Source organism: Poecile atricapillus, chromosome W (assembly GCF_030490865.1).
Source record: "Poecile atricapillus isolate bPoeAtr1 chromosome W, bPoeAtr1.hap1, whole genome shotgun sequence".
In the NCBI taxonomy this organism is placed as follows: Eukaryota; Metazoa; Chordata; class Aves; order Passeriformes; family Paridae; genus Poecile; species Poecile atricapillus.
The window spans coordinates 101,828,662-101,842,200 of NC_081288.1; positions in this window are offsets into that span (position 1 = coordinate 101,828,662).

Sequence of the window (13,539 nt, forward strand, 5' to 3'; positions counted from 1 at the left end):
CCTTTGCCAAGATAGAATTCAGGGAGGCTTGCACAACCTCTGCAGCCTGCAAAAATTCCGCAGCTGACTGAGTGTCGTGGTTTTAAAGCAGTAACTAAAAAATCACTAGAAAAACGTACTTATTTCTTGCTGTGAGATATGGATTAGAACAAGAGCAAAACAGGCTTAAAACTTAAAAGGAACAAAGAAAGTTTATTAACAAAAACTACAAGAATAAGAAACCAAAATAAAACCTCCAGAAAACCTTTTTCTCTCCCACTCCCCAACCATTCCCTTGTTCACGACAACATAGAGATAAAAAAACTTTGGTGTTTAAAACAGTCACAATTCTTGATATAATCCTTTCATCAGTCTTTGTAGAGAAAAAGAAGTCTTCTTCTGCTAATCTATGGAGTTTTTCATAAGAAAACTATTTTTCTTCATAGCTTTCTAGTTCTCTGATGCCAGCTGCCCAAAAATTCTGCCATCAGTTCTCTCCTCCCATTTCACATCACTCTGAGATGTGTATGGGTCATGAGTCTAGGGATGTAATTTTTTAAGGATGAGTTATTCAAAGGCAAAAGTTCTCTTCATCTGTTTTTGTGAGCCACTCTGGAAACAGTTTTCTCTTTGCCTCAAATCTTCAACTATTACTTCTTCCCCTCTGTTCCATCACCTCACTGTATTACAACTACTCCACCTTTTGCTCAAAATCCACACTTTGAAATACTCCGTTCCTCCCAATATACTCTATCATGAATTAAAGGAGTTTTTTTTTTTAAGAATACTACTGTCCGTCTCCATAGCTTTAACAGAAAAATATTTCAGCTTATTAAAGCATCTCCTTATTTTCTCTTCCTCCTCTAAAACTTAATTCCTTTCTTCACTGTTTTTGATAGTTTGTGGTGTCTTCTTACATGTTGATCACTCCCTCTCTCTCTTCCCCTCTCTCTGGGAAAAAAAAGTCTCATCTGGGTAGTAAAAGAGTTAAAGTCTTGCTCAAGCTGCAGATGTTCATGGTGTCAAGTTTCAGTTCAGCAGCAGAAACTGCAAACCAAGTCAGGAACTGGCCTGAGCCCGGCCGGCCCTGCTTTCCCCCCCCCCCGGCTCTGCAGCCTTGTCCGGCCTGGTGGGGGGGAGGGGGGGAGGAGGCCAAGCTGGAGCCTGTTACCTCTTCAGAAGCCAGAAACCAAAGAGAGCAAGAAATAGCCGGGCTTACATCTTAAGGTAGGTGTTCACAGGTTGATCTCACTTTTCAATGGTCAAAACCACTGTCAGTTCTCAGAAATGGCTGGTTATTGGTCAGGAGAAAAAACTCCCATCAGCATCCAGCAGTTTCAACTTCCCTAGCTCCTAAAGCTAATCTTAAAGGTGAAGAACTGAATATATATAAAGCAGGAGATTGGGAATACCAGTATCATAAAGTTACCCCAGGACACTGAGATAAGCCCGTGTGTTCTTTATCTGAGTCCATATTCTCCGTTCCTCCCCTGTCTCCTGCTTCCACTGAATTAGTAGGAGATACAGTGTCTTGTGTGGCTTTTACTGCTGTAATTTCATCCTTTGAAAGGATTTCCAACATTCTGGGTGTTGTCTTGTGAGCCAAAGGTGTCCCCATCCCCATGGAATTATAGAGGGCAGAGGCAGACCTAGCTTTCTCCAGCTTATTCATCAGCGTCTCCCGTCCTGTGTCTGGATCCACAGTATCCCCTGCCTGGGTTTCAGAGTCCCACTTAGTGGAGATGACTTCATAAATCACTCTGGAAGCCAGAAAAAGCTTAGCTGCTGCCTTGTCCTTATGAGTGGCCTTTTCACATATTTTCATGTTTATCTTGTCCCACAGGCTTGGGATAAAGATTTTCTCAGGATCCATGTTAGGAAATTCTGCCCATATCCAGGATAAAAGGCTTTTAAGCTCATCCACGGATACAGGGATCGGGTGCTCCTTGAGCATATTTTCCAAGAGAGTCAAAACCTCCCTTTCAGGTTTGGACATAATGTCACCCATATTTCTACTCCCTTTTGACGTCTTACCTGACCTCAGGGTCAGCTTCAATCTCGGCTCCTCTGTCCATGGTCCATCCCGCAGCTCACAGACGCCTGGATCTGGCATTCTCCCATTCTCACCAGCATACAGAGATGGCCGATTTGTTTTCCTTTTTCTCCCCTCTCTGGGGAGTTCTCCAGCTTTTTGCTGTCTTCTTGAAGAGAGGCTCTCAGTCCAAAGTGTCCCTGTTCGGGCACCAAAATGTTGGGATGCGACACTGATAACTGGGTTCTTTTCCCCATGACTGAGAGTGACGAGACAGAGGCTGTCTTCTTGTGTTTGGACTAGGTTGTTGTCTTGGTTCTAGAAGACAGGTGTCTGCTAGGGAAGGCAGGAGCCTCCCTTGGAATGAAAGAATGTAGACCCCCTCCCTCCGAATTATTATAATTCTGAAATCAAGGGGCTTTCAGGCAGAGATCTGGGGATAGGAATAACAGTTCTTTACTAGTATAACCAGGCAAACAAACAACAATAACTACAGCATTAGCAAGAAAACAGAACCAGGGACCCCATGACAGCTTTCTCGGCTGAGACGGGATGGAGGAGAGGCTTTGTTTCACAAACCCCCTCGGGCAGTCAGTCCCGGTGCTCCTGCAGGGCTCTGAGGAACAGTCGGCTGGAACAGCAGGGATGAGCAGAGATCCTGGGCTGGTGGATGAGGTGTATCAGCAGCTCTGCGGCAGTGCCTGGCACTGCCACATGTCCCAGCAGGACAGGGGGTGCGAGGCCACCAACAAAGAGGGAAGAAGGAGAAGAAGCAGCAGCTCTGTCTGGGTGACGGCGAAATTCCCTTCTCTCTACCGCAGCAGCTCCGCGCCCCAAAAATGTCTCTCTCAGAAGCTGAAGAAAACCTGCCAAACTGTCCCCACTCTCTTTTTTCTTGCTCCCCTTCCTCCCCTGGGCCCGGCCACTCTTTGTCTTTTGTCAAGCACCCACTAAGTACCCACAGTTAGGTTGTCCCCACAACTAATGGGTAAAAATTCCACGGGCAAGCCAGAACAAAAAAAAGACACCTAACCCTCAACACTATCCACCCTGAATTTTTTCTCATACCAAAATGTTACATCAAATATTAAACTTCTAAATTATACACAAACACGCACTAACTATATACATATGTACATACAGATACAAGCACAGTGTCATGGGTAGTTCACTCTAAAACAAGGTCTCTTTGAGGTATGTACTGGGTCTCTCTATCTTTTTGCATCACTTACTAAGTGCAACTCGGTCCCTAAGCAAAGACAACTTCACGGATGGGATTGTCTTTGCTGGAGGCAGAATTAACTCAAACGGTTTTTTCAGCATAACTCTCATGTACTACTGGAACTTTATCTTCATCTTTTGTTCTAAAGGGCTCAGATTGGGCAGGGCCTGCTCGGTTAGTGGAACCTCGGGTGTTTACTAGCCATGTGGCTTTTGCTAAGTTAATATCTCAGTTCTTGAAAGTCTCTTCACTCAGTGCCTTCAAGCTGGTTTTAAGCAGGCCATTGCACTTTTCAACTTTTCCAGCAGTGGGTGCATGGTAGGGGATATGGTACACCCACTCAATGCCATGTTCCCTATCCCAGGTGTTTATAAGGCTGTTCTTGAAATGAGTCCAATTGTCTGACTCAATCTACTCAGGGGTGCCATGCCTCCAAAGGACTTGCTTTTCAAGTCCCAGGATGGTGTTACGGGCTGTAGCATGAGGCACAGTGTAGGTTTCCAACCATCCAGTGGTGGCTTCTGCCGCGGCGACGGAAAGGCCAGAGCGCCACAACTTCTCTAGAGAAGCAGCCCTGAAAAGGGGTGGGCCGAAGCGCATGTGTGTGGCTTTGGGCAGGCGAGTGATTCCACCTCGGCTCAGCGGCGGCGGGCAGGCGACACGGGAAGAAGGGATGAGAAAGCTGGTCTAGTGTTCTGCTAAGCACAAACCTTTATTCAGGCAGAGCTTTGGCAAAGGGAGCCAGCAACAGCTAATCTCACGAACAGGGGAAAACCCGGGATATTTATAGGGGAGGAGAGGGGCGGGGGGAGCCCGAGATACCTGTATCGGGGTGGGACAGCAGGGGGGAACACCAATGGGGCACAACAGTTTAACATATCTAACTCAAAGATCCCTGGGAGTGATACATTGTCTCTCTCTGAGTGAAAGGTGTCTTGCCTCCAGGGGAGAGCCAGGATTGCGGAGCCAGCGGGTATCCCGGCCCCCACAGGCTTCTACCATTGTGAGCATGTACCGCTTGCCTTGGTGGGTTTGGGGCAGTGTGTAGTCAATCTGCCAGGCTTCCCCATACCTATATTTGGACTAACGCCCACCATACCATAGAGGCTTCAACCGCTTGGCCTGCTTGATTGTGGCACGTCTCACAGTTATGAATGACCTGAGAAATACTGTCCATGGATAGGTCCACCCCTCGGTCTCATGCCCACTTGTAGGTGGCATCTCTACCCTGATGACCTGAGGCGTCATGGGCCCATCGAGCTAGGAACAACTCTCTTTTGTGTTGCCAATCTGTCTTTGACACCTCTATCTTTGCAGCCTGATCCACCTGCTCATTGTTTCAGTGCTCTTCATTAGCCCTACTCTTGGGGACATAGGCATCTGCAGGACGGACCCTCACAGACGGTTTCTCTACCTTGGTAGTGATGTCTTTTCACTCATCAGCAGCTCCAATTGGTTTTCTCTTACGCTGCCAATTGACCCTTTTCCACCTTCCCAGCCATCCCCACAGAGCATTGGCTACCATCCATGAATCAGTGTAGAGGTAGAGCTTTCGGCACTTCTCTCTTTCAGCAATGTCCAGGGCCAGTTGAACAGCTTTGAATTCAGCAAGTTGGCTTGATCCACCTTCTCCTTCAGTGGCCTCTGCAACCTGTCGTGTGGGGCTCCATACGGCTGCTTTCCACTTCCGGTTCATCCCCACGATGCGACAGGAATCATCAGTGAACAGAGCATAGCATGTTTCTTCTGCTGGCAGTTGGTTGTACGGTGGAGCTTCTTCAGCCTGTGTCACTTGTTCCTGCTCCTCTTCATCAGTGAGACCAAAGTTTTCACCTTCCGGCCAGTTTGTAATTATCTCCAAAATCCCAGGGTGATTTGGGTTTCCAATACGGGCGCGCTGCATGATGAGGGTGATACACTTGCTCCATGTAGTGTCGGTTGTGTGGTGGGTAGCAGGAACCTTTCCTTTAAACATCCACCCCAGTACTGGTAGTCGGGGTGCCAATCAGCTCTGAGGTGGCTTGAACTCCTTCATAGGCAGCTAAGATTTCTTTTTCTGTAGGAGTGTAGTTGGCTTCGGACCCTCTGTAGCTTTGGCTCCAGAATCCCAGTGGTTTGCCTCGAGTCTCCCCAGGCACTTTGTGCCAAAGGCTCCAGGACAAGCCATTGTTCCCGGCTGCAGAGTAGAGCACGTTCTTCACATCTGGTCCTGTCCTGACTGGGCCAAGGGCTACTGCATGAGCGATCTCCTGCTTGATTTGGGCAAAGGCGTGTTGCTGTTCAGGGCCTCAGTGGAAATCATTCTTTTTTCGGGTAACCAGGTAGAGAGGGCTCATGATCTGGCTGTACTCAGGAATGTGCATCCTCCAAATACCTATGCCACCTAGGAAAGCTTGCGTTTCCTTCTTGCTGGTCGGTGGAGACATTGCAGTGATCTTATTGACGACCTCAGTGGGAATCTGATGCTGTCCATCTTGCCATTTTACTCCCAGGAACTGGATCTCTTGAGCAGGTCCATTGACTTTGTTCTTCTTGATGGTGAAGACGGCTTCTAGCAGAATCTGAATGATCTTTTCTCCTTTCTCAAATACTTCCACTGCTGTGTTCCCCCACACAATGATGTCATCAATGTACTGCAGATGTTCTGGTGCCTCACCCTTTTCCAGGGCAGCCTGGATCATTCCATGGCAGATGGTGGGGCTGTTCTTCCACCCCTGGGGCAGTCGGTTCCAGGTGTACTGCACTCCCCTCCACGTGAAGGCAAACTGAGGCTTGCATTCTGCTGCCAGGGGAATGGAGAAAAATGCATTGGCAATGTCAATAGTGGCATACCACTTTGCTGCCTTGGAGTCCAGCTCGTACTGGAGCTCCAGCATGTCTGCCATGGCAGCGCTTAGAGGTGGAGTCACTTCATTCAGTGCATGATAGTCCACAGTCAATCTCAATTCCCCTTCAGATTTACGCACAGGCCAAATGGGGCTGTTGAAGGGTGAGTGGGTTTTGCTGACCACCCCTTGGCTCTCCAGCTCTCTGATCATCTTATGGATGGGAATCACAGCATCTCGAGTTGTTCTATATTGTCGGTGGCGCACCGTTGAAGTGGCAATTGGTACTTGCTGTTTTTCTATTTTCCGAAGTCCTACTGTAGATGGATTCTCGGACAGTCCAGGCAAGGTGTTCAGTTGCTGGACACCCTCTGTCTTCACAGCTGCTATCCCAAATGCCCACCTGAATCCTTTTGGGTCTTTGAAATACCCACTTCGGAGGTAGTCTATGCCTAAAATGCATGGGGCCTCTGGGCCTGTCACAATAGGGTGTTTCTTCCACTCATTTCCAGTCAGGCTCACATCTGCTTCCACCAAGGTAAAATCCATCTCGATTTGTCCTATACTGCCGGCGGTGCACCATCGAGGTGGCAATTGGTACTCGCTGTTCTTCCACTTTCAGGAGTCTTACTGCAGATGGGTTCTCTGATAGCCCAGGTAAGGTGTTTAATTGCTTAATGTCCTCTGCCTCTACAGCAGCTATTCCAAAAGCCCACCTGAGTCCCTTTGGGTCTTTGTAGTAGCCATTCCGAAGGAAGTCTATGCCCAGAATACACGGGGCCTCTGGGCCAGTCACAATGGGATGTTTCTGCCACTCTTTCCCAGTCAGGCTCACCTTGGCTTCTAACAGAGTCAATTGCTGCGATCCCCGTCACCCCAGCAATGGAAACAGGTTCTGCCCCCACATGTCCTGATGGCATTAGGGTACACTGTGCACCAGTATCAACTAAAGCTTCGTATTTTTTTGGCTCTGATGTGCCAGGCCATCGGATCCACACCGTCCTAAAGACTCGGTTTACCCGTGCCTCTTCCTGGCTAGAGGCAGGGCCCCTCTAGCACTGGTCATCCTCCCCTCCCTGGGCATACATGCTAGAGGTTCTTTCAAGGGGATCATCTTCTTTTCTGTAGTATCTGGCAGTTTGGTCACAGGAGGTTCACTTTAGTGGAACCTTTCTGGTTAATGGTTCCCTCCCTGAGTTGACGCACTTGTGCTGCCAGGGCAGAAGTGGGTTTCCCATCCCACTTTCCCATGTCTTTCCCAGAGTCACACAGAAAGAACCACAGCTCAGCTCATGGGGTGTGTCCTCTCTCTCTAGATGGGGGACGCTGGGCTTGGAGTTTTGGGCTTGTGACTCGCAGTGGTGCCATATGGGAACTGCTCTTCCTCATCTCTTCCCTCATTTCCCTCATCTCCTCTTTGAGTTCCTTAATCACAGCAGAGACCCGAGTGTGCTGCGGGCCATGGACCATACTGTCGAAATTCCTAAACCTCGTGGCAACAGAACCCACTGTGTCTCAGTTGTTATCAGCTTAATCATTGCAATATAGGTGGTGTATTCACATGGCCCTAGATTTGCCAGACTCCACAACATCTGCCCAGTGCACCTGACTTGGTTGGGGTTATTATCATGCTGTCTACCCCTCCCAAAAAGGACCTCTAATACCACCACTTCTCTCAGCTGTTGGATCCTTTTCTCAATGGTTTTCCAGCCCCTTCTATGATAGTGCTCTTCCATTCTCTCTCTGTGGACAAACTTCTCTCTTATTAAAAGCCGCTCCCAGAGGGAAAGAGGCCCTGGCTCCCTTACGAATACCTGATTCACACCTGAGTCCTGGGTCAAGGGTCCCACATTCCTTGCCTCACCACCATCCAGCTGCATGCCTGTACCCATAAGATCCCAGACCCGAAGTAACCAGGTTGTATAAGCCTCACGCCCCCACCTCACAATGTCTTTTTGCAACTTACGGAGACAGTCATATGTCAGGGACTTTGCAATGATTTCAACTTCTGGCTCCCCTGTAGATTGTGAGGGCCCTCCTTTCTTATCCTTATCAACAGGGTGCTGTAATTATATCTTAGACTTCCTCGTTTCCACAGGGGCAACAGCTGCTGGCTGTGACTGCTCTTGTGGTTCAGCTGGAACCTGGATGGTTGTAATGTCTGTGGGTTCCACTGCTGCACCATCAGACTCTCCCTCTTTAAGGCAGGGAGAGGGTTTCCCAGCAGCTGAGGAAATGCACTCCTTTAGCATCTGGCCCATCTCATACATCTCCTTCACCAGAACCCCCACCCACTCTTGGTGGTTCATTTCTGAGGTGGGCTGTGGGGCAGGGGCAGGCTCTGGAGCAGCACCCCCCGTCTCTGGGGTTGTGCCAGGTTCTGGAGCAACACCCCCTGTTTCTTGGGCTGTGCCAGGTTCTGGAGCAGCATCCCCTGTCTCCTTCCCTTTGTCTCTGAATGCTAAGTAGAACAGGACTATCAGGACCACCAGCCACTGCATGATGTCATTAGCATTCAGAGAAGATTTTAACCCTTCGAAAACTGGTGGGGTAGGCCCAAGGAACAGGGTGAAAGGTCGGGAGAAAATTTCCCCAGCTGTCTTTTTCTCCCAGTAGGTACCATTATTAAAGTAATCCAAAAACCACCCAGTTAGTGTGTGATAGCTCTGAATCCATGAGCCCGCTGTCCAGAGAATGTTAAACATCCATGAATTCCTCACCTTATCAACCCACAAAACAAACTGGATAATAGCCACAGTAGCCTTAGTTATAGGACTTATATTTAGGTAAGGTGTAGCAAATGGGAGAAATATAGCTGTGACCACATGCCACCTGAACCTGGGTAAGCTAACCAACATGGTTCTACCTAACAAGGTTTCTAAATCCCACACACAAAAGTTAGGTTATTTAAGAATTGTTATTCCTTTTTTGCCCTTTTTCTCTCAGTGCCCCACGGGTGGGCGCCAAAATCTGTCTTGGTTCTAGAAGACAGGTGTCTGCTAGGGAGGGCAGGAGCCTCCCTTGGAATGAAAGAATGTAGACCCTCTCTCTCCAAATTATTATAATTTTGAAATCAAAGGGCTTTTAGGCAGAGATCTGGGGATAGGAATAACAGTTCTTTACTAGTATAACCAGGCAAACAAACAACAATAACTACAGCATTAGCAAGAAAACAGAAACAGGGACCCTGTGACAGCTTTCTCGGCTGAGACGGGATGGAGGAGAGGCTTTGCTTCACAAACCCCCTCGGGCGGGCAGTCCCGGTGCTCCTGAAGGGCTCTGAGGAACAGTCGGCTGGAACAGCAGGAATGAGCTGAGATCTTGGGCCTGTGGCTGAGGTGTATCAGCTGCTCCGCAGAGGTGGCTGGCACTGCCACACATCCTGGAAGGACAGGGGGTGCAAGGCCACCAACAAAGAGGGAAGAAGGAGAAGAAACAGCAGCTCTGTCTGGGTGATGGCGAGATTCCCTTCTCTCTACCGCAGCAGCTCCCTGCCCAAAAGGGCCCGGCCACTCTTTGTCTTTTGTCAGGCACCCACTAAGTACCCACAGTTAGGTTGTCTCCGCAACTAATGGGTAAAAATTCCATGGGCAAGCCAGAACAAAAAAAGGACACCTAACCCCCAACAGTTGTTTATTCTTTTCTTATCTTTATTACATATATACAGAGTGTGGACATGATTTCTGAACCTGAGAGAATTTCAAGCTCTCAGGTGGTGATTGTTCCCAAGGGAAAAGTTTTGGGAACTCTCTTTCTCCAGGACTATTTGTGTAAATAAGGAATTACTTTCCCAAAACAAGACACAGTTGTTCTGAAAGTGTTTTCTCCCTTGTCCCACCAATGGGATGAGGAAAGTGTTGTTCCTTCTAGCAATCAGGGTGACCTGATCAGAACAGCTTATTTAAGGGTTCTAAAACCATGCAATAAAGGCTTTTCTTCGCCTCACGAAAAACTGCTGTGTGTGAGATTTCTCGGAACCCTTGCAATACTTTGTGTCCTCTAGCGACATGCAGAGTACAAGGAGCTATATACACTAAGAGGTGCAAAATGGCTAACAAAGAACTTCTTCAAGGGTTTTTATATGTCTATTTGTCCAATTAACAAATGCAATGTAAATTATTTTTCTTAGTGACCCAATGACCTGACACCTGTGTGCTGCACTGCGGCACTTTCTATCCAATCACTTATTATTACCCAAAAATCCCTAGAAGAAGAAGGAAGAAGAAGGAGGAAGGGACAATGCCCTAAGTCCTCCATCTTGTCTCTTGTTTTCTAAAAGAGCTTAAACCTTAATCTCTTTCTCACTCAGTGATCTAAGAAAACTCTATCTTACACATTCACATTTCCAGATTCTCTATTTAACAGCTGTCTCCATGGTGCTATGTGAAACTCAGTGCTTTCTTGGGTGTCAGAGGCAGGCATCACAGATAAGGACACAAGTTGACGCTTCAGTGGGGATTCTAGGGATATTTCCAGGTCTCAAAGAGACATGAGCATTTGATGGTTGCTAGAAAGGTATTTATTGTATAAAAGCACCGGTCTCAAAGGCAAAGCGTTTAGAAAGTTAAAGTCCTTACTAAAAGCTTTGGCATAAAGTCCCGAGTTCTGAGCAGCAGCTCTCTGGTATAAGGTCCTGATGTTTGGGGCAGCAGCTTCTCGGCGTGGAGTTCTGTTGTCCTGGGCCGCAAAAGCAGTTGTTGATGATGATGGTGCTGCTGTTCTTTGGATGTGTTTTTTGATCCCCAGTACAGGGGATTAAATTCATAAATCATCCAATCAGCTAAAAACACGCTTCTAAAACAATACTTTCAACACCAATCTGAACTTAATTCTAACATGAGAAAGAAATGTTCTTTTTACTTAAATCTTACGTATAGGGTATTGTGGACATGATTTTCTGAGCCTGAGAGAGTTTTCAGCCTGTCAGTGGCTGGTCAGTTTCCCAAGGGAAAGTCTTTTGGGAAACTTTTCTCTCTCAAGGACTGTTTTCTGTAAATAGGTTTTGGTTCTCAAAACAATGTTATACAGATGTTCTGAGTGTTTTTTTCTCTTGTCCCACCAATGGGATGAGAGAGGTGTTTTTTTACCAGTCATGTTAACCTGTATCGGAACACCTTATAAAAGGGGCTTTTGCCTCCTTGGAATTGAAAACCTCAGTTGTTGTGACTGAACCCATGCTTCTATTTCGTGTCCTCTAGCGACAGGGTATTATCTGTTTACATGAATAATCCTATCTGTTCTTATCCAAGAATGCAAATTATATTTTCATTATGTCTAGGAATAAGTTGAATCTGTGAAGGGTATTATCACTGAATTTTAAGCTGGGTAATAAGGCTTTTCACTAGGTAACACAGACTCTTAGGGCACTTGAGCTATATTTTTACTTACTAAAATCTAAAACCTACACTTTTACTCTATATCTATGGTTTAATATATTTTATTTTTTTCTCTCTCTCTCTGAGGACCTCAGAGAGGCTTTTATTTTGGATTCCAACAGGCACATATTCTGTGCCTCTGACAGCAATACCTTATTTAATATCTCACATGCTTTTTGTTTGCTTGTAGTTACCAAGGGCTGTGGTTTTACTTTGTGGTAATTGGGATCATGCAGGTCTTTGGGGATCGGGTACATCAAGCAAATTCCTTCATTGATATTACTGTTTTCAATTCAGATTCTCATCCTACAGGTATCATTGGCAAATTGAGCAAGCAATGGTCCGGTCCTGCACATCCTGCAATAGGTCTCTCTAAAACATACAAGCTACAAAGCCCATACAGCTCACTCTGGTATTTTCACCATACTTCATGCAAAAGTAAAAAGTGTAAGTGCAAATACACAGATTTCCAACAGCTCGGAAAGGGTTTTGGAGATTCAAGTCTAAATTCTTTGTCTTATAGAGTCTTGCAGCCTTTATCGGAGTAGACCTTTTGCTCCTTGGGGAAGTAGGTCATCTCATCAACTGTCATTTTGGCCCTGACACACATCCTCACATGCCTTTGCCAACAACAACAACAACACCACCAAAAACCCAGCACCCATGCTGTATGAATTAATTGCTCATTTGAAACAATTTGAAAATGGTTCTTCCAATATAGCAGGAAGACTTTTAATGGAGCTTTGCTAACAGCAAACGGTGCTCCTTTGCAAATATGCTGCAAATTTTCAGGGCAGATTGCTTATCATCTGCCCAGCCACAAATTACGGAAATTGGCAAAATCAACCAATTTGTCATTGCAGCCAAAAATAGCTGGGTGCCAGTGCAAGGACCACTGTCTTTTAGTGACGGCTCAGAAAAACAGGAAAAGCTAATGATACCTGAAAGGATGAATCTGACTGGCAAGTACTAGAAGGTCAAGAACCAAGCTTGTCCCAGTTAGTGAAACTGAGGGCTGTTGCCATTCTAACAGTTTCTTTAGGTACCCCTGAATTTGGTCATTGAATCTGCTTATATAGCAGACATAACCAAATGTTTGGATTATTCACTTTTGGAAGAGGTCAATAAGGCAACCTTGTTTCATTATTGAAAAATTTTTCCTACACATTCGGAGACACTCCAGTTTACCAGGTTTAACTGACTCCTTGCAAGAATGAACAACAAGACTTGATCGTAATGCATGAATGATTCAAAAGCATGTGCCAGAGAATCTCCCTGACCATTCTAAGTCAGTGTCCAATTGAGGTTCTGTCCGGTAATCGACAAGTTACTAAAGGGACCTCTGATGCTGTGTTTGCTCTCTTTCCTGCAAGGGCCCTGCAGGAGATGACAAACACTGCCTTCTGCCTTAAAACAAAAAGGGGGAGATGTGGGAACTGACAATGGTCAAATAAGAGATTTTTAGGCTTCAGGCATTAACTTGAGCCTGTGTGAAACTAAGTCACACAAGGTTCTCACTCTGGTCTGAGAAATCATAAGGAGGAATGTCACTGTTGGACATGATGTAGAAGTGTGCATTCACAGCACGCACCAGAACGAGTTGCTGAGAAAAGGGGCCTTTATTCTCTGAACTTTTCAGCTTTTATAGGGTCTTACGCTACAGGGTTAACATGATTGATCAAGGGAACACCACCTCTTGTCCCATTGGTGGGACAAGAGAAAAACATGCTATCTACAGTTATGCAGAACTGTTTTGAGAAATAAGATGGTTTACAAATATTGTCCTTGAGTGTGAGATCTCCCAAGAAACTTTCCCTTGGGAACAGATCAGCCACTGACAGGCTGTAATTCTCTCAGGCTCAGAGAAAATCAGGTCTACAGAGGAATCCAAACAGTCCTTAGAGAAGGAAAACAACCTCTTCAAGTGTTGTTTGGATCCTTGTTGTTTACTTGCAAGAAATAGTCAAGGGGTGGTCTTCCCAATTGTTCAATGATGGTGATGTGCTAGTTTAATGACCAATGAGAGTTTTACCTTTTGGACCTTCTCAGAACTGTCTATAAAAGAAGATCTGGAAGAATAAAACTTGCTCTCTTGTGCAACCAAAC